The 22,118-nt window shown below is 38.6% G+C and overlaps 1 long non-coding RNA gene across 1 annotated transcript in view; it reads right to left on the minus strand.

Annotated features, from left to right (window-relative positions):
• Positions 1–1,869: 1,869 nt before the first annotated feature.
• The window catches only part of LOC129560393 (uncharacterized), a 48,329-nt gene continuing 28,080 nt past the window's right edge, over positions 1,870–22,118 (minus strand). Inside the window, exons 2-4 of the long non-coding RNA XR_008686754.2 lie at positions 7,089–7,214; positions 6,534–6,659; positions 1,870–4,760 (exon numbers count right to left, since the gene is read on the minus strand). This is a non-coding gene — a long non-coding RNA (uncharacterized LOC129560393). The remainder of the gene's footprint in view (positions 4,761–6,533; positions 6,660–7,088; positions 7,215–22,118) is intronic.

Below are 22,118 nucleotides of genomic sequence, written 5' to 3' on the forward strand. Positions count from 1 at the left end.
GAGACATCGGCTCATTGGTTCCTTGTGTGAATAATGTGATCAGATGGGGGGGAAGGGGAGTGAGGCTAAAAGACTATGGAATCATATGAGCTTATTTCCTTTGCCCACGAGGAAAATATATGGAACAGTGTCCTATTCGCTTTTCCTCCTCCTGAAAAGGATTTTGAAATGTTGAAAATACCCTTTCTGAGGTTGCTTGTCAACAATGATGGCTAAGAGGTACCCAGAAGAAGAAATTATACAATGTGCTTATTAACTTGGATTATTACCAATTTGACTGCTCATAGTTCTTTTCCACTTTAAATTATAAGAGTTACATTTTGAGACTGATTATAACTGTTGCATGAGTATCCAGGTGTGGTGAGAAAAGGGACACACACAGAGAGAGAGGGCACCTCTGGGCTACTGCCTGTTTCTGTTAATATCTATCATCCACATATCATCTTATATTTGCTTATTTGAATAGCATCTTTGTTCCAGACCCACGAAATTATTTCACAAACTCTACCCATTAAGTCCCATTACCATTGTTCTTTTCTTAGGAATTATCCCATTTTCCAGATCCAAAAGTGAAATCCCAGGGGAAAACGAATATTCCAAACAAGAAATAAAAGTGATTAGAAAAATCTCACTCCTTACTTATTATTTTTTCTCAAGTTTTTGCACAAATTCTTATTTCTCTCAAGAGTGCTAAAAATCTCCACACACACAGAAGAGCCTTTAAACCAAGTTACACAAACACTGAATTTGCTGTGTGAAAAAAAAATAGAAATATACCACATTAACTTGTAGTAATAATTTCATGGTTTTTCAGCATGTCATCTGTTATCAAAATTGTGCAAAAACATCCAGATTAATTTGTTCAGTGATAGGCAAGCACTGCGTTACAAGACTTTTCTTTCTTTGTGTCCCAAATCCTATAAAATAGATCAAAAGTAAACAAAAGAAACACGCATGATTCGTACACAGTGTACAAGCGATGTATTTAAAGAGCAGAGTTTGTCACATAAAGGTAATCAGTGCTTCCCTAGAAAAACTGACTCAAAAGAAAACCTAAATCAATTTTCAGTAGACAATGGAACAATTAAAAGGCTTCCTTCTGAATACTTCTCTGGCACTGCGGCTTGGGATGTATTTTTAGGGTTAAGTGGGCCACAATGGAGGCTCCTATAATCCCCCGCATTCTGGGAGGCTGTCTGCTCCAGGGCTTGGGCTGGCCCATCTTCCCTCTCTCTTTCGGTTTCTGCCACTGCCTCGTCCTGCCTCCCTGCGTCCAACGTCAAAATCACACACCGTCAAGAGGAAGAAAGCCTGTGCTTCAGCAGTCATTGTGAGTGATGGCTACACACCAGGACGTTGGTGAGAGTGCCGGAGAGCGTTACCTCCAATCACCCGCAATTATCAGAGGAGCCCCCCTGAATTCCATCCTCAGTCCCAGCCCTGGAGGGTGGGGCTGTGGTGGCGAACAGAAGCGTACTCCGGAAACCATTTCATCTTAAGATTTCTATACCATGCATTTTTAGCCTCTTTTTTCTTGAGGACTAGAAAAATACCACCTCCCATTTGTTTCCCAGGGAATGTCACTAATCTGTTCTCAGCCTAAAGAATATCCTTGTCAAGAGTGGATGCTAAAATCCCAACACAGACAGTGAATATTTTTGTTCCGTTTTAATTAAATGCTGAAAACCCTCAAGGCATCCACAGTATTCATTCTAAGAGTTATTTATCTAGATAAACTGTATTAGTGTAGGTGAGAGATTATCATTTTATCACATTTTATAAATTACACGTGGCTACATGCCTGCATATCCATCTCCGTTTCCAGGAGATACTGTATTTGCTTAAAAAAAAAAAAGAAAACCAAAGGCATCATTTTATTTTTTTATATACAACAGCTTTCAAAACTATGCACTAGCACATTTTATTTGCCATGTAAGTTATGTACATAATTCTGCTGGGTAGAGGTATAGCTGGATAAGAGTGCTATTTCTAACTCACCTGAACAGGCTTAAAATTGCACAAAGATGGACTTAGGCTTAAAGTTCTTGATAAGGAACTAAATATATTTTCACAGCCTGCACACATTCCTAAAGGCAGATCCTGCTGTGGCCTCCTCTGTAAGCTATGCCGTAGGTGTTTGCGTATCTGCGTAAGATGCTGCAGAGGGATGGTGGGCTTGACTCCTTTCCAGAACGAGGGAGCCTTCATGATTGGTCCAATTGATCACTGCAGTCGCTTGATATTACATAAAAGGTTGGTGTGGAAGCATATGGATTGGATAATAATCAGAGTTGTTCTGACATGGTCTATTTAATAATTCAAAAAGGAAAATTTGAAAATGATTCCACACAAAGCTGCAGCGCCCGGTTGACACTTTATTTATAGCAAATGCTCTTTGTGTAGTTCGTGAGCTGTGCAGATTGTCTGTTCGATGGAGTTCTTTTTTCCTGAAGCATCAACATTCCAAATCAACATCAGCAAACAATCAAATGCGTCACCTGTCACGGCGGCAAAGGGTTGAAATGTTCAGCTTCTCTGATGTAGCAGAAGAAACCAACCCGCAGGAAAATCAGCATTTATGAATGTGGCCGAAATGTATAGAATAGGGTTAAAGGCTTGGTGGATGTGGTTAGTTCACCTGGAAAAAAAAAAATACAGGTAACATTTGATGTGGTCAGAGTGTTTCTGTTGAATGTATTTGTATCACTAGAAAAAATCCGGGGTGGGGGGTGGGGGCGGTAAGCTGTTGGGTGAGTGATGCTAACCTGCTGTCAGGTGAGCTTGGAGTCAGGCTGTTTCAAAAGCTGGGAAATGAAAGCCAGAAGTGTGTGGTTCCACATGCTAAGCCCAGACCCTTGATAAAGCTCTGAGCATGATGGGAGAAGTTCTGGCATGTTGCCACATCCTCAACTGATAGCTCCTCCCACTATGCTCAAGACTCCTATTGGCAGCTGCCTTCGCTGGTCACCCTTTGGCCTCCATAGCATAACTGCTCTCTGTCCATCTGTGTACCTCACTCCCCTCACCGGCAACATGGAAATAGCACTATGATACATCCCAGGCTTTCTTTCTGGCTACTCTAACCCAAGAAATGATTCAGATGGACCCACAGAATTTTTTAGATATGCCTTTGAAATATTAAATAGTAACAAGTTTTCAAAAGCAAAGTCAGTCATTACTGAAGTGCAAGAAATATATTCTCATCTTACCGTGTACTTGTGTACTTACATTTTTCATCTCAAAAATTAATCACAGCCTATGGGCAAGTCCATAATTCATAAGAGCAGCCCTCACCAAAAGGTTCTGACTCCATCGACAAGGGCAGGTCACATGTTGCCATAACCACATACCATTTTAAATGCTGAATTTGCTTCCTAATGGTTTTCCTTGATAAAAAAAATTATCCAAAAGATTTTAATCTTGGAGGAAAGCTGCCATCTTTAGTATCTCTTCTAATCTTTTGTATTTCTTCCTTGTAAGAATCAATACATGAAACACTGACATATATTCAGCCTCAGAAAGAACTAATTTAAATAGATACATCCCATAATTCCTAGCAGCCACATCAAAATGTACTCACCAGATACCTGATTGTCAAAGGTAAATGTTTTTCAACATACAAAATAATTGTGTGAACATTTTCTCTTCCCTGCACGTGGATCTGAGAAAGACAGATGACAATCAATATGCAAGGGAATTCTAAACTGAAAATAAAACAAATTACCTGACACAAAAAGATGGTCAAGTAAGATCATGCACATTCAAAAATGTCCATCTTTCTTGGCTTCAGTTCAGTTCAGTCAGTTCAGTTCAGTCGGTCAGTCGTGACCGACTCTTTGCGACCCCATGAATCACAGCACACAAGCCAGGCCTCCCTGTCCATCACCAACTCCCGGAGTTCCCTTAAACTCATGTCCATCGAGTCAGTGATGCCATCCAGCCATCTCATTCTCTGTCATCCCCTTCTCCTCCTGCCCCCAATCCTTCCCAGCATCAGAGTCTTTTCCAGTGAGTCAACTCTTCACATGAGGTGGCCAAAGTATTGGAGTTTCAGCTTTAGCATCAGTCCTCCCAATGAACACCCAGTGTTCTTCATTTCAGTTTCCAAAATATAACCCATCACTATTGTCACTGATTATAATCAATATTTGAGATGAGGCAATATGGTTTGGGATGCCATTTAATATTTCCCAGAGTTATCATTGGAAATAATGGATAAATGTATCTGATTTGGGCTTCCCTGGTGGCTCGGCGGTTAAAAAAACAATTCTCCTGCCAATGCAGGAGACTCAGGTTCGATTCCGAGTCCAGGAAAATACCCTGGAGAAAGAAATGGCAACCCATTTCCATGATATTTTCCAATATTCTTGACTGGGAAATCCCATAGACAGAAGAGCCTGGGAGGCTACAGTCCATAGAGTCATGAAGAGTCGAACACAACTGAGCAACTAAACAACAATATCTGTCTTACATATAGCATCCTAGAGCAGCCCCAGGGAGAGGAGGTGAAAACTGTGCTTTTGAGTAAAAACATCCATTTTTTTCTTTCGAGTTTTTCCTACCATGATGAAGCAGTTACATTATGCTCCTTTGCCTTGTGTGCAAAGCTGTCCTCATGGACTTTGATTTTCTGAAGAACATTCTGGGTGTATTTATTGAAGAAGAAGGTTAGGGACACGCAGCATTATGATAAATCAAGAAGACATGGGACCTGAAACCATAGGTTTTCCGTTTCGTTTCTGATCACAACTTTTAAAATCCTGCAAAAGAGAATGTAATCAAGTGACCAGTTGAAAGTTCACAGATGAAGAAAAGACCATGACCTATGTATGTACACCAGTGACGTTTAACCCAGGATCTGGGTCCACATATCTAGGTGTTAACAGGAGATGCTGATTATATTATTTTGTGGCCTACCCTGATCTATCCTGTCCCCCGGCCACTGACAACACCCAGTACTTGGTCTGTTCATCTCTCAAGTGAATGACAGGCAAAAAATCCCTGCATTAGTTTATTTCATATTAGCCATCTAACTTCATCCTGAAAAGTGTTTTTTAAAGTAAGTGTCATTAACCCCATTTTATTGATGATGACCCTAAACCCTAGAAAGTTTAATTAACTTACCTGGGGTCAGACATATGATAAAGTGGTGAAACTGGTTTATCAACCGTGAGGTTTATAATACAAGTTCCTAACCAAACGACAGATAATAAATGACAAAAAAAGAACAGTGTGCATGCTGTAAATATGTCTAATCAGCATCTTCTATGTATATAGAGGACAGTTCACTCAATTATTTGTTATCTAATAACTGATTTAAATAATGATTAATAAGTACAATCATGTTGTCAATTATGATTCATGGAACTGAGCCTATTCCATGAAATAATAATCACAAGAATATGACAGAAGAGATGGGAGATTTGTCAAAGGCTTCCTAAACCACTCTCCCCCAAGATAAAAGTCAGCAACATGGAGATTATTTAATGACATCAAAGTATTTCTCTATAGGTGCTTATCTCAGGGGCGGGGCTATTGTTACTTTTCCTCAGAATGTTATTATTTTTAATTTTAGCCTGGTTTCTAAATAAAGTGGGAAATTAGAGATCATCCCACCTCACCAAGATCTAGTCTATTTCTTGCTGTTTCCAGTCCAACGAGAAGCCTATTAGGCACTCCATCTGAACCTCTTTTCAATTCTCTGTCCACCATAAGAATGGTATCTTTGGAAGTTATCTTGATGTATTCAATATAGACATTCTTATATTGGATAGAGGTTTTCATATAATATGGGTTTTTTTTAATTGAATACCTTTTATATTTATTGTAATAGATGGCTAAATTAAAGGAGAAAAAAAAACAACCTGTGAATGCTTTCATAACCTCAAACATTGGATTTCAAAACTAGTTGAAAGAGCACAGAGTTTATGGGAACAAGACCTGAATTCAAGATCTGCCTGTGCCATGTACTATATTTCCAGAGTCCTATGTGAATGTCAGTGGTCTTGTCCTTACTTTTGATCTGATTCCTTTAAAAGTTGATTAAAACAGCACTAAGGCATGATATAACTGTAAATGTATTACAAAACTGAAACTGACATCAGTATTTCTTAATTTTAACTCATGCAAAAGAGAACATAATCAAGTTGCCATGTGAAAGTTAACATCTTTACAAACTCAGATGTTTTTGCAATTATTTTCTTACAGGGAGATCCAACTCTTCTTGAAAATAAAATCAAGAGCGCTCAAGATCTGAAAAAACCAAGAAGTCTTGTCTAATGTCCCTCTCACGTCAGATGAAACTGCAGCCCCTGTTATCCTCATTCACAGTCTCTGTAGTTTATCTTCACAGCAATGACTGAAGATTCTTTTTCAAAAATTAAAAAAAAAAATTAGACTATTGCTTGAACTTCTAAGTCCTAGTCTATAAGAATCTAAAGTATTTCCCATATTTTCTGCTAATCTGAGAGCATTTGACAAACCATACCCCATCTGTTGGGCTTTCCAGGTGTCGCTAGGGATAGAGAACCCACCTGCCATTTGAGGAGACATGGAGATGCAAGTTCGATCCCCTGGAGGAGGGCACGGCAAGCCACTCCAGTACTCTTGCCCGGAGAATTCCATGGACAGAGGAGCCTGGGGGCCTATACTCCATAGGGCTGCAAAGAGTCAGACATGACTGAAGTGACTTAGCATGCTCAAACACACCCTTTCTGTCACCATATGCTGCCTTGATTTACCTCTCTTGGTATCCAGGGTATCCAAGGTATACGCCCCCTTCAGTACCTTCAATACCCCCCAAAGCAAGTTCTTTTCAGTATTTGTCCAAATATTTCCGATTCCATTCATAGAATAATTTCTACTCTCAGCTATTAATGTAAACTTTTCTGTCCTAGTTGTTGTCATCTTTATTTGTATAGTCATTTGATGACTGTCTCCCGAGTTGGACTGTCAGTTCCCTGAGGGACCACATCTATTTTTCTCATCACTGAATTCCTACTACCATTACATAAGTGCTCAGTAAATATTTATGATTGAAATTAATAAATGAGAATGAATAAAATCTAAAGGAGAGAGAGGAAAGTTACCTGTATTGTATCCAGGTAACTGTTGATGGACATTAGTTTCTCTTTAGGTGTCTATCCCTCAGAAGTGGTTTTCTTTCCTTTTTCCATCCTACTTGAAGAAGGAGGAGGAAGGAGAGGAGGAAAGGGCTGGGGGGTGGGAGAAAGAAAACAATTTAAACGTTGATATTTAGATTGTATTGCGTTTTTTAATGAAACATCCACTATTTTCCTCAGAGAATTATTAAATGTCATTTCTATTTAGTATATTTAAGTAGACAGTCAACAAACAGGCCTTACACTGGGTATATATCAATAAGGAAACACTGAAAAAGACTATAGGAATTATTTAAAGAGCCAGAATTTCTGAAAATACATTCAGACTTATCATTTTGTGTTAAGCTTTAACAAGTAGGAATACTGTTTATTGGCCTGAAGGTCGGAATTGATCCCTGTTCTCTTTTAAAGAATTTCCCAATTTCTGGTTGGAGTGAAATGAAAATCTGGAGCAGCAAGTATATGCCCTTTCTCTAGATGACAAAAACACCTACCAAAGGGCACAATGGATTCTAATATCATGGGGAAACGCATCTGCCATGCGGTCGACTTTCATTCTGGTGAAATGGTTTGGGGTCAGCGCACAGTTGCAGCTCTTAAATGCAAATACTGCCTGATCACAAGGAATGACATCAGCGCCTTTGATGAGAGGGTAGAATCAATACAGAGGTCAAAGGTGCACCACTGGGAAAAGAGCCGCAATCAGGCACAGGGATTCCCTGAGATTACAATTCCCCCTATGAGACCTGGCAATTGCAAGAGTCTTGTTCATGAAGAGGGCTGGGGGGCTCTCTACCTATCCTGCAGAAAGGACCAGCTGGTGTTGATTTCTCTCGAGCCACACTCATCTCTGCCCTGACTCGATTGGATGATGTTGCAAAGTTTGCCAACAAGATGCTGACACGTAAGACTGAACTTTCAGAAAATCAATACCAAGTAATTGCCCAGACCATGCTGGAAGATAAACTTATCCTGCACATTATGTACCTTCCGTTCTAGAGTGTGGTGAGCCTTAGGAGCCCAGGGAGCCAAGCTGTTGCTATTGTGCATAATATACCTTTATATATCAGCAGGCAGTGCCAATCATCTCCTTCCCCACTGCTCCATATCCAGAGATCCCATCTCGTCTATATTCATTTTTTTTGTACCAGACTGATTCCCCAAGATGCTACACTGCTGTCAGTTCTTAGATGTCCCTTACCTGGCAGCCAAAGGGAGTGCTTAGGAATGCATCTCTTGTCCCTATACTGAATGTCTGTACCCATGGTGGTACAGTTTGATAAGTTTAAGAAACAGATCGCAATATCAACCATACTGTATTTCCCATAAAATCTTGTCCTACAGAATGCGCTTTTTAATTTATTTTTCTACTGAATGGATAAGTGATGAGGTGAAACAGATACCAGATGCCCTTTGTTATTATAACATTTCCATAAAATGATTTCTGCATTCAACAGTTTTAAAAGTCAAGATATCAAACCAATTATAATATAGCATATACATTTCTTTATATGTCAGTGTCAAGAGCTGCTTTGTTCTATCAGTTAGAGCAAGAACCCATACAATTCCTCACATTTCTAACCTTAGTTTTCCCCTCCTCTAATTAAAAAAAGAAAAAAGATTTATCTTTTGGATCATAGCTGTGTGTCTCCTGTATTATTGGTTCCAAAATGTGATTTCAAGCTTAGACAACAAAGCAATGACCTAGGAAAAAGCAGTTCAGTTGCCAAATGTATGAACTCATAATTCCTACCTCATACACTGTCATTTTTATTATTGGGTTAAGAAAAATAGATAGCTGAAAATATTTCAATAAAAATAACAGACATGCCTATTCAAAACCTTTCGGATGCTAAATTCCTGCCAACCTTGTTCATCTCAAAGATATCATATTCCCATTTATAGAAAAATCTACCACATAATATAATTTGGAGATGCAGGCATAGAACAGGGGGGAAAGCCAGGAATAAAAAGAAACGATGTCAAGGTATTTTAGCATGAAATTGGCTTGAACAAGAGGGAAAAAAAGAGCAGGGAGTTTATAACTGGTGCCGGAATGCATATTCACCGCCTTAGAAATATATTAATTTTGCATGATTGTTCCCTTGCACTTTATGACAGAAAGCAAGGCCCTGTTAACATCAGTCCAGCACCATCTTTAATCACATTAATTCAGTAACGCGTTGTAATTGGAAGATGAAAGACTAGTGCTTTATTTACATAAATACAGACGATACATGAGCAATTCCTGGACTGAACCAAATCAATACACACTGTATTGTCATGTTGACCTCACTAGCCTTGAGGTCAATAAATGTGTGAATCCTCTGAATAAAATCCCATCAAAACCAGAGGCGAGTCTCCTAGTCTCCAGGGATGTTTCCACCACCCATTTATCTACTAGTCAGAGGCTAGCTGATGAATATGTGACAATGCTAGATGGATGAAATACAATATTTAGAATTAAGGGGGAAAAAAGACCAGTCTTGGTGACTCCCTGGCTAATATCTAGTGTGTATTGTTGGCTGCAGCTGGTAGAGGTTAGTTAGCAGGCTCTTACTCACCAAATGAGTGAACCACAGATGGATGTGCTCAACTGGTATGTCAGCCTTGTGTCCTGACTTGAGGACTGAGGATGCAATTTACTAACAACTGGAAACCTGGCAAAAATATGCTACATCCACAGCATCTCAGTAGGATTTTCTGTTTCGTCACCAAATTGTGCCTTTCTGCCAGGATAGTGCAAACTTGTGAAGAATATGTCTCTTGTCCTTATAAACAACTCACAGTGCAATCAATTAGTGAATGTCACCTAAAACTGCCTTAAGAAATTGGACCAGACTAAGGTATATACAGAAAAACTAAGGCCTATAGCTTGTAGAAAAATAAAGATTACTCTTACACAGCTACTAATAATTTATTATCCATACTATACTGTCTGCAGTATCCAAACATCAGAATAAAATCAACAAATATGTATTGATTACCTACAAATCCAGACTCTTCATTAGAACAAAGTTTCAAGATCATTTACTCTCTGAAAGTGATTTATCATCTGATGGTAGATTAACAAAATGTTAAGACTGAGAGGGATAAAAAGATTCATGGGAAAATATACCAGAAATACACATATATAAAATATAATGCAAAATAACTCATGTACACCTGGGGCAGATTCATGTCAATGTATGGCAAAACCAACCAATATAATATTTTAAAATAATTAGCCTCTAATAACGGAGAAGGCAATGGCAAGCCACTCCAGTACTCTTGCCTAGAAAATCCCATGGATGGAGGAGCCTGGTGGGCTGTAGTCCATGGGGTCGCTAAGGGTCGGACACGACTGAGCGACTTCACTTTCACTTTCACACATTGGAGAAGGAAATGGCAACCCACTCCAGTGTTCTTGCCTGGAGAATCCCAGGGACGGGGGAGCCTGGTGGGCTTACGTCTATGGGGTCACACAGAGTCGGACACGACTGAGGTGACTTAGCAGCAGCAGCAGCAGCAGCCTCTAATAAAAAAATAAATAAATAAATAAAATATAATGCAAAAGAAAATATTGTTTGTCTATCTTATCTCTGAGGCAACCTGAAAAGGATTTTACTTTTGAAAGCCAAAGAACTATCCACATTAAGAAAAACAGCCTGTATTTCTGACTGCATGAAATCTAAGAAATAAGGATTAATTTTTAAAAAGATGGGCGGTGAAGAGGGTTCAAGAGCAGTGTTTTAGATTAAAAGAAATGCTAATACACATTTTTGAGAATACTTGACATAAAATATTAAGGTATTATTATTAATTTGGTACAAGAGTGGAATTATAGTTGTTTTTATGTTTTTAGAGTATATATTAAAATTATAGGAAAAAATAATATGTCTGGAATTTGCTTTAAAACAACCCAGACAGAGAGAAGAAAGTTCTGTTTATGAAACAAGATTAACCATAAATTGATAACTGTTAGAGGTAGCTGATGGACTCATGAAGTAGATTCATTATACTATTCTCTCTACTTTTGTATATGCCTGAAATTTCATACAATATTTACATGTATATACAAAATATATTTACATGTTTTTAAATATGCATAAATTATAAATTTATATGTATGTATGCAGTCCATGGGGTCGCAAAGAGTCAGACATGACTGAGCGACTGAACAACAAAATACAAGTGTTAAGCTTGTATGGATGTATATATACATACATAAATATATATATGTACATATTCACATTAGAAACAGCATAAAGTAAGTTTATATCTACTCAACACTGAACACTGGTTCTCCAGGTTTTCTGCTGAAAGTCTGCCCCTCTTGCTGAAGTCTTTGCTGTGCTGTGCTGAGTCGCTCAGTCATGTCCGACTCTGCGGCCCAATGCTGTAGCCCACCAGGCTCCTCTTTCCATGGGGATTCTCTAGGCAAGAGTACTGGAGTGGGCGGCCATGTCCTCTTCCAGGGGATCTTCCCAACCCAGGATTGAACCCGAGTCTCCCTCATTCCAGGCGATTCTTCATCATCTGAGTCATCAGGGAAGCTTTAATCCATCCTATACTGACTCTACGTCAGGTCCTGTGTTAGGTTTTGAAAATTCAGTGATCACTGACAGGTTTCTGACTTCACAGTGCTTAAATTCGACAGAAGACAGGCATTCATCAAGCACACAGATAAGCAAAAGACCTACATGTTGTGATCAGGACTGAGGAAAGTAAGTAGAGAAATAAGAGAGAATTGGAGGAAGACACTTGAAGAATGGTGATCAGAGACTTCCTCATTATGGATGGGACATTTGAGTCCAATAAGTGAGACTGTAGCAGCCATGTATAATAGATGTTAGAAAACATTTAAGGCAGAGAGATTAGCTCAAGAGATCATCCTAAAATAAGAGTAACTGTGATATGTTTAAAGAACCAGTGGTGAGTTTGGTTGGAATACAACACTGACCATACTTGGTGATGGAGTACCTGTGGAGCATGAGAGAAACACAGACTCTGCTTTTATTTCATCTGTCTATCTATCCATCCATCTGACCACTGATCTATATGTGTGCTGTGCTGTGCTTAATCTCTCAGTCATGTCCAACTCTTTGCAACCCCATGACTGTATCCCGCCAAGCTCCTCTGTCCATGGGATTATCCAGGCAAGAATACTGGAGTGGGTTGCCATGTCCTCCTCCAGGGAATCTTCCCAACCTAGGAATTGAACCCAGGTCTCCCACGTTGCTGGCGGATTCTTTACCATCTGAGCCACCAGGGAAGTGATCTATCTATATATGTTTATGTAACATATACTCCTTATACCATAGATATGTATTATCCCAATAGAAATAAGCATATTTTATATCCTAAATACACAACATGTAATTTTAAATTTAAAATATATTTTCATTATTACAAAGACAATACAATTTCACTGGGGAAGAATTAGAATATAAGCACTTATAAAAAAGAAAATATGCAAAAATAAGGAAATTAAGGTGAAAGAGCCATAACCTCTCCACATACACACACACAAAAGAGCCACAATTACCATATTATTCTTTTAATCCTCTCCTTCCATATTTTGGGATAAAATAATGTAAAAAAAATGCATACAAATTTTAATCTGATTTATTCACTTAACAATGTAGTGTGAATAGCTTCCATCGCAACTATTTATTACATATTACGTTGTGAGGATAATTTATTTAACCCATCCTCCAACATTTAGCATGTAGATTACTTCTATTTTTTTTCAATATTAATAGTAACACTGAGATGAACACTCTTATAGAAAACTGCATAAATCTTTAATGATTTCCTTATGATACAATTCTAAAAGTGGAATGGCTTAGCCAAAAATCATACACACCTTTCAAGGCAAAGTGCTTACTTTTGCTGGAAGAAATGTGCATCAAAAGAAAAATAATTATCTCCACATTATTCAAATCTCCTTTCTGTTCTATTTTAATTCTAGATCTTCAAAATTCTCCTGTCTGCAGACTTAAATCTTTACATAGGACTTATTCCCCCAGGATGGTATTTAAGTACAAATTCACACAGACAGACTTTGATACTTCTTTTAATAAGATGTATTGAATTCATCCTTCACATAAAGAAAAAAGAGTGGGAGTGAAGATGTTTGTTTTCTTCTCTTTTACTTGGGGACCATATTTAAACTATGTGATAAATCCTAAATTAAGTTAGACTCCAGCAATTAGAAATGGGGAGAAACTTAGAATTTCCTTATTCTTGTTCTTCTCCCCTATTCAATGGAATTTGCCAGGGTCCCAGTTAAAATATGGTGCTCAGAAATGAACATGACTTTGTTTTCCATGATCTGAATATTGTTAAATGTTTTTAAATATTGTTAATTGTTAATGTCAATTAAATGTTACCTACAGTGGGAATCCCTGTCTACATCTTGCTTTCAAAAAATAAAGAAATTTTTATTTTTACTGTTTTGTATTTATTTATCTTCACTGGAGTATAATTGGTTTACAATGTTGTGTTGGTTTCTGCCATACAACATCATGAATTAGCTATATATATATGTACATATATCCCCTCCCTCTTGAACCTCCCTCCACCCCTCTAGGTCATCACAGAGCAGCAAGCTGAGTGCCTTGTGCCACACTAGCAATTTTACACATGGTCGTGTGTATACATCAATGCTACTCTCTCATCATCCCACCCTCCCCTGTGTTTACAAGTCCATTCTCTACATCTGTGTCTCTGTTCCTGTCCTGTAAATAGGCTCATCAGTTCTATTTACTTTCACCCAATAATTTCATCTTAAGATTCCCATCCCTGGGTCTGCAGTATACACACTCAAAGCTTACTGCCTATTAAGTATTTGGAAACATTTTGGAATTCTTTCTCTGGTTAATCTTTTGTTTCTCTCTCCGTTTTTGTTTTTTTTCCTTTTGTGCAGCTACTCACATGTTTTACTCGTGTGAAACATGTATTCAGGGCCATGCTTTCTGGAATGGTGAAGTACATATCAAAGTGGGTAAGAAGAGAGTGAACCACCCATTCTCCAGGTTTGTTCAAGACTCTTCTCTAAGTCTTGCCCAAAGAAAGTCGCCCTTGTTCACCATGGAGGAAGCAGCTCTACTATCTGCTTAAAAGTAGGGTACACACTGGCTTTTCAAACAAAATGCAGCATTTTGTTGGGACAAATCATTGTAAAGTTTGTCATTTGGAACAAAGTTAACTGAGCTCCTTGGGCATGGAGAAAGAATTTACATGTATTTACATGCTCAGTACTCTCAGTGGATTGAGAGTTCCTCAAATCAGGGGTTCTAGTTTATTGATTCTTCCTTCTCCAGCACTCTGAAAAGTGCCTGGAACAAAGGGTTACTAGAAATATCTGTTGACTGGGCAATTAAAAAGTAAATGGATGGGTAGATTTCATGGCACAAATTATTTATAGTATTTACAGGGTAGGAAGATCAGTTTTCAAATTAGCAATTTCAGATTAAATTAATGTATGTAAAAACTAACTCTGCTCTTCATACATAGAGAACCCTCTACACAATTGCCTTTATTTTAAACAGCTTACTCTTAAATTTTTTAAAGTGTAGCTACTGTATGATATTATATAATTTACAGGTGTACAATACAGTGATTCATAATTTTTAAAGTCTATACTCTCTATATAGTTATAAAATACTGGCTAAATTCCCCATGTTGTATAATAGATTCTTGTAGCTTATTTAAAACAATTGAAATGCACAAGGCTATGCTTACTTCTTTATGACTATTTAAATTTCTCTAAAAAAGTACTCATTGTAATGCTCGCAATGGTTACCTTATTACTTTTTAAATTTTTCAGTATTAAATTTACTCATTAAGGTATTCTAAAAATGTACAACTTTTCCTTTTTAATTTTTAATTATTTACTTTGGAAACCAAAAACATTTCCCCAAATATTATTTGCTATAAACTACCTGACCTGTTAAGTGTTAAGTAATTCTGATTTCTTATTTTCGAGTTGTAAGTTCTTTTGAGTAAACCAAATAGTTCAGTTCAGTTCAGTCACTCAGGCATGTCCGACTCTTTGTTACCCCATGAACCACAGCACGTTGGGCCTCCCTGTCTATCACCAACTCCCGGAGTCCACCCAAACCCACGTCCATCGAGTCAGTGACACCATCCAACCATCTCATTCTCTGCCATCCCCTTCTCCTCCTGCCTTCAATCTTTCCCAGCATCAGGGTCTTTTCAAATGAGTCAGCTCTTCACATCAGGTGGCCAAAGTATTGGAGTTTCAGCTTCAACATCAGTCCTACAAATGAACACCCAGGACTGATCTCCTTTAGGATGGACTGGTTGGAACTCTTTGCAGTCTAAGGGACTCTCAAGAGTCTTCTCCAACACCACAGTTCCAAAGCATCAATTCTTTGGCACTCAGCTTTCTTTATAGTCTAAATCTCACATCCACACATGACTACTGGAAAAATCATAGCCTTGACTAGACGGATCTTTGTTGACAAAGTAATGTCTCTGCTTTATAATATGCTATCTAGGTTGGTCATAACTTTCCTTCCAAGGAGTAAGCATCTTTTAATTTCATGGCTGCAATCACCATCTGCAGTGATTTTGGAGTTCAGAAAAATAAACAGTCAGCCACTGTTTCCCCATCTATTTCCCCTGAAGTGATGGGACCAGATGCCATGATCTTAGTTTTCTGAATGTTGAGCTTAAGCCAACTTTTTCACTCACCTCTTTCACTTTCATCAAGAGGCTCTTTAGTTCTTCTTCACTTTCTGCCATACGGGTGATGTCATCTGCATATCTGAGGTTATTGATATTTCTCCCAGCAATCTTGATTCCAGCTTCTGCTTCTTCCAGCCCAGCATTTCTCATGATGTATTCTGCATATAAGTTAAATAAGCAGGGTGACAGTATACAGCCTTGACATACTCCTTTTCCTATTTGGAACCAGTCTGTTGTTCCATGTCCAGTTCTAACTGTTGCTTCCTGACTTGCATATAGGTTTCTCAAGAGGCAGGTCAGGTGGTCTGGTATTTCCATCTCTTTCAGAATTTTCCACAGTTTATTGTGATCCACAGAGTCAAAGGCTTTGGCATAGTCAATGAAGCAGAAATAGATGTTTTTCTGGAACTCTCTTGCTTTTTCTATGACCCAACAGATGTTGGCAATTTGATCTTGGGTTTCTCTGTCTTTTCTAAAACCAGCTTGAACATCTGGAAGTTCACAGTTCATGTATTGCTGAAGCCTGGCTTGAAGAATTTTAAGTATGACTTAACTAGCGTGTGAGACGAGTGCAATTGTGCGGTAGTTTGAGCATTCTTTGGCATTGCCTTTCTTTGGGATTGAAATGAAAACTGACCTTTTCTAGTCCTGTGGCCACTGCTGAGTTTTCCAAATTTGCTGGTATATTGAGTTCAGCACTTTCACAGCATCATCTTTTAGGATTTGAAATAGCTCAACTGGAATTCCATCACCTCCACTAGCTTTGTTCATAGTGATGCTTCCTAAGGCCCACTTGACTTCACATTCCAGGATGTCTGGCTCTAGGTGAGTAATCACACCGTTGTGATATTCTGGGTCATGAAGATCTTTTTTGTACAGTTCTTCTGTGTATTCTTGCCACCTCTTCTTAACATCTTCTGCTTCTGTTAGGTCCTTACAATTTCTGTCCTTTATTGAGCCTGTCTTTGCATGAAATATTCCTGTGGTATCCCTAAATTTCTTGATTATATTCTTTGCAGCCAAAGATGGAGAAGCTCTATACAGTCAGCAAAAACAAGACTGGGAGCTGACTGTGCCTCAGATCATGAACTCTTTATTGCCAAATTCAGACTTAAATTGAGGAAAGTGGAGAAAACCACTAGACCATTCAGGTATGACCTAAATCAAGTCCCTTATGACTATACAGTGGAAGTGAGAAATAGGTTTAAGGGACTAGATCTGATAGATAGAGTGCCTGATGAACTATGGATGGAGGTTCATGACATTGTACATAAGACAGGAATCAAGACCATCCCCAAGAAAAAGAAATGCAAAAAAGCAAAATTGCTGTCTGAGGAGGCCTTACAAATAGCTGTGAAAAGAAGGGAAGTGAAAAGCAAAGGAGAAAAGGAAAGATATACCCATTTGAATGCAGAGTTCCAAAGAATAGCAAGGAGAGATAAGAAAGCCTTCCTCAGTGATCAATGCTAAGAAATAGAGGAAAACAATAGAATGGGAAAGACTAGAGATCTCTTCAAGAAAATTAAAGATACCAAGGGAACATTTCATGCAAAGATAGGCTCAATAAAACCAAGTAGACACATTTTCTATTATTACTTTTTCCTCAAAATTTCAGATCATATTCAAGATGAGAGTGAAAACAAATAATGCAGTTTGCTTTTAAAATTATTTGTATATACTACTAAGAACATTCTGATAATTCCATTTTTTTCTTAGGTAAAAGTTTTTATTTGGTTCAAAGAGATACCCTCTGCACTGCAGAAAAGTTTCATTTTGTTTTGGTGGGTCCTTCTGCCCACTCTGATTTTTTTTTTCATAGGCAGGAACTTAGTCTCTTATAAATTTACGAAAATTAATCAACCTCCCCCACCCTTCTCAGTTTATGTGAAGTGCCCCAAATAAGTCTCTGCTTGGAGTGGGCTGTAATAAGCCTTCTTTTAGGGATCTTTGTTTTCTGTTCAGCTCTCTGCTCCCCTGCTGTGAAAGCTTACCTGGCTTGCTATTTTAAACTCAGTGCATTTCACTACAACATCCTTTATAAAATTATGGGTTAGATTATGTGCCATCTTATGCTTTATTGACATTTCCAGAGTTCCACAGCCCAAAGATGAAGGATGCAAAAGGGCATATGGTATCACTGCTTGGAGTTGCAGGTGCAACTTGATTAATTATGTTGATAAGTGTGGCTAAGATTTGAAGTTTGACCTTCTAGCTTTTCCATATCTAACACAAGATGATAGGTTTACAGTTTAGTAATATCATGCTCACCAAGAATGTTCACAATTCTAAATTCTGCTGTATGATTTTAGTGAATGAACTCTTACAACTTTTTTAGAAGTCTGAATCGAACATGTGCATGTGTGCTCAGTCACTAAGTCATGTCGGACTCTTTGAGACCTGATGGACTGAAGCCTGCCTGGCTCCTCTGTCCATGGAATTCTCCAGGCAAGAATACTGGACTGAGTTGCCATTTCCGGCCCCAGGGGATCTTCCTGACCAAGGATCAAATCTGCATCTCCTGCACTGCAGATGGATTCTTTACCACTGAACCACCTTGGAAGCCCAGGCACAAATAGAGTTGCTATAAAGTCTTGAGATGGGTGATGTGTGTGAAGAGAAATAGATATATTTCCCACCTGGTTTCCCCCATGCCCCAAATTCACTTTATGGGCAGAACTTTTCTACATTTGGAATGATCCCTGTGCAGTAAAGAATGGTGAGATACATAATATCAGTACAGTTCAGTTCAGTCACTCAGTCGCGTCCGACTCTTTGCAACCCCATGAATCACAGAACACCAGGCCTCCCTGTCCATCACCAACTCCCAGAGTTCACTCAAAGAGATGATCTCTGTCCACAGAGTCGGTGATGCCATCCAGCCATCTCATTCTCTGTTATCCCTGTCTCCTCCCGCCCCCAATCCCTCCCAGCATCAGAGTCTTTTCCAGTGAGTCAACTCGTCACGTGAGGTGGCCAAAGTATTAGAGTTTCAGCTTTAGCAACAGTCCTTCCAATGAACACCCAGGATTGATCTCCTTCAGAATGGACTGGTTGGATCTCCTTGCAGTCCAAGGGACTCTCAAGAGTCTTCTCCAGCACCACAGTTCAAAAGCATCAATTCTTCAGCGATCAGCTTTCTTCACAGTCCAACTCTCACATCCATACATGACCCCTGGAAAAACCATAGCCTTGACTAGACGGACCTTGGTTGACAGAGTAATGTCTCCGCTTCTTAATGTGCTATCTAGGTTGGTCATAACTTTCCTTCCAAGGAGTAAGTGTCTTTTAATTTCATGGCTGCAATCAGCATCCACAGTGATTTAGCATAGCATAAATGTCAGACAATCATAGTTTGTGTGGAACACTGGGGAACAGAAGACAGGCTCCCAAGAACACAGCACCCAAGAACAAGACAAAGGAAATGAAGATCCTGGATGAAAGAGAGGGGCAGCAGCCTGCTCGGAAGGTAGGGATGGTGCCCAGGAAGCCCCAAATCCAGAGCGAGAGAGCAAATGAGGAAGGACCCAAAGCATGGGATCAGATTAGCTTAAAGACGTGAGAGAAAGACCCTGGCAAGGAGAATGGTTGAGCACTGCCTCTTCTGTGTCACACTTCGGTATGGATTACTAAGCACTTGTTTCCTTATCTACCTTGCTCCTCCAGGTTCATCCCATTGACAACTGTGGATGGGGCAGGTGCAACCCCTCACTTAGACTTGGCTGCTGTTCAGTCACTCAGTCATATCTGACTCTCTGCGATCCCATGGACTGCAGCACGCCAGGTTTCTGTGTCTTTTACTGTCTTCCAGAGTTTGGTCAAACTCACGTCCATCAAGTCGATCCATCCATTTTATCTTCTGCTGTCCCAGTCTTCTGCCTTCAATCTTTCCCAGCATCAGGGTCTCTTCCAATGAGTCAGCTGTTTGCATCAGGTGGCCAAAGTCTTGGAGCTTCAGCTTCAGCATCAGTTCTTCTAATGAATATCCAGGGTTGATTTCCTTTAGGATTGACTAGTTTGATCTCCGCAGACTTGGCTACAACCACAAAGTCACAACTTTCTTAGGTGAAATGATCACATTTCCAGATGTGAATCTAAAGCAGCCTTTCATTAAAATGATGTTTCACTGCAACTCCGGGTTCTGAAGAAATTTTCCAGTGTTCTTGTTCCAAAGATAACAATTTGACAAACATTTTTCTGTTCCCATCAAAAAAGTTACATATTACAGGAAAAGTTTTTGTCTTCCAAAATCTCCTAGAGTGAAAGATTTCCATTTTCCTGTTTATACAGGGAGGGGGAAGACAATTGTATCCCCAATTCCCCCATTCCCAACACTGACCATAACACTGTTGGAGTTAAATGTACAGAGGTGCCATGATAACCTATTCAAACAATTTCTTCTGTCTCTGCCTTTGGTGTCAGTAACTACCAATCCCAATCCCTGAGAAATAGCCTGTCATCACATCTATTCCAAACCTTAAGATGTGTGGAGTGGCAGTGGGGAGGCGGGGGTGGGATGGAAATTGAAGGGTTGAGCATTCATTTTGGTTGATAACCTTTGAAAATACAGTGTCTCATATTTTCTATACAGAGCTCTCATACCCAAAATCAAACTAAAATCCCACTGAAGGAAAGACAAGCCTGCACAGTGTGTACACAGCACAGGAAACCAATACATACTTCTGGAATAAAAATGTAAATGAATTCACCATTTCTAGGGGCTTCCCTAGTCACTCAGTGGTAAAGAATCCACCTGCCAATGCAGCAGACCTGTGTTGATCCCTGGTCCAAGAAGATCCCACATGCTAAGGAGCAACCAAGCGAGCGTGCCACAACTACTGGACCTGTGCCCTAGAGCCCGGGAGCCGCAACAAGAGAAGCCACGACAATGAGCAACCCGCACACCTCAACTAGAGAAAGGCCCCACAGCAACAAAGATCCAGTACAGCCAAAAATACAAATACATGAATAAAAATTATTTTTAAATCTAAAAATAAATGAATTCACGATTTCTTTTTAAGACCTACCAAAATCAAATGAGAGAGAAATTCAAGCTATAATTTAATCCAAGAGGAAATCTTCAACTTTTTAAAATCAACAAAAAGAGCATTTCAGAAAAAGGCTTGTTACTAATTATATTTTGCTGACATATGCCAATTACATTCAGCAATATTGTTCTCCCAGCCTGTTGGGTCACGTAACAGCCTGAGAGAACAAAGATGCTGAATTAACAGTTGCAGTGAAAGCTTTCAAGAATCTCTTACTCAATTAGATACTGACAAATTTACCTGTAAGTCATAAAATTTTTATGCAATTTAAATAGTTTCATAAAGTACATGACTTCATACAGTTAACACAATAGCAATGAGATACTGAGTCCATTTTATGTATTTAGAACATTCTTATATTTAAGTGATTTACTAAGTCAAATACTTATGTATATTTTTAGCCATTTCATCACATAATGTGTATTAAGTTGTCTCTGAAAGTCATTTGAAGCTAACGTAGAAAATGTAATTCACGAATTCAATGGCCTTCCAAGTGATGTACAATTGCTTTATAATTGCAAACAAATAAATTAACCTTCAGAAGGCCAGTGGTGATAGATGTTAAAGCAAAGATTAACCATACGTACCAAAATTAAGTCAACAGATTAATGTTTTTAAGTATTCATGATTCATAAAAAACATCAATAGTCTGATTGAGGTATCAGAAATAAGCACTACCATATGCATTACAATATCATTAGGAATGCATTTTGCTTTCAGAACACAACTGCTTTGTATTACATTATTAATTTAGAAAAAGAGGAGAGTGTTTCCATGACCATTATACAGATGGAAAAATAGAAGTACAGAGTTAGAACTGCACTATAAAATATTACATAGAAAATCTCACACAGACTGAAATGTGCTCAAAGAACTTCTCCAGATTCTATATTAATCTCTCCCCTCAGGTGGTGCGTTCAAGGATTATTCAAACCTTAAGAACACACGAGAACGACAATCTTAAAAAATATAAGATCAGTATCTTTATATATATATATATCTTAGGTATTTCTTTGATTGATTGATTGAACAATTCTCCCTGTCAGTACATATATGAGAACAAGAATTATATTTTGCTTGTTTAAATTACAGACCAGCAAACATACAGGTTTCCGAAAACAGAGGCTTCCTACAAAACCTTTCTTAAGCTGAAATGGTGAAAGCAAAGAAGCAATTACCTCAGGTCACATCTTGCGAACAAATGCACAAAATAAACAGTTAAAACACAAATGCTCACAGATATGGTTCAAAGCTA

Source organism: Moschus berezovskii, chromosome 16 (genome assembly GCF_049115385.1).
Source record: "Moschus berezovskii isolate FMDL1 chromosome 16, NW_MosBer_1.0, whole genome shotgun sequence".
In the NCBI taxonomy this organism is placed as follows: Eukaryota; Metazoa; Chordata; class Mammalia; order Artiodactyla; family Moschidae; genus Moschus; species Moschus berezovskii.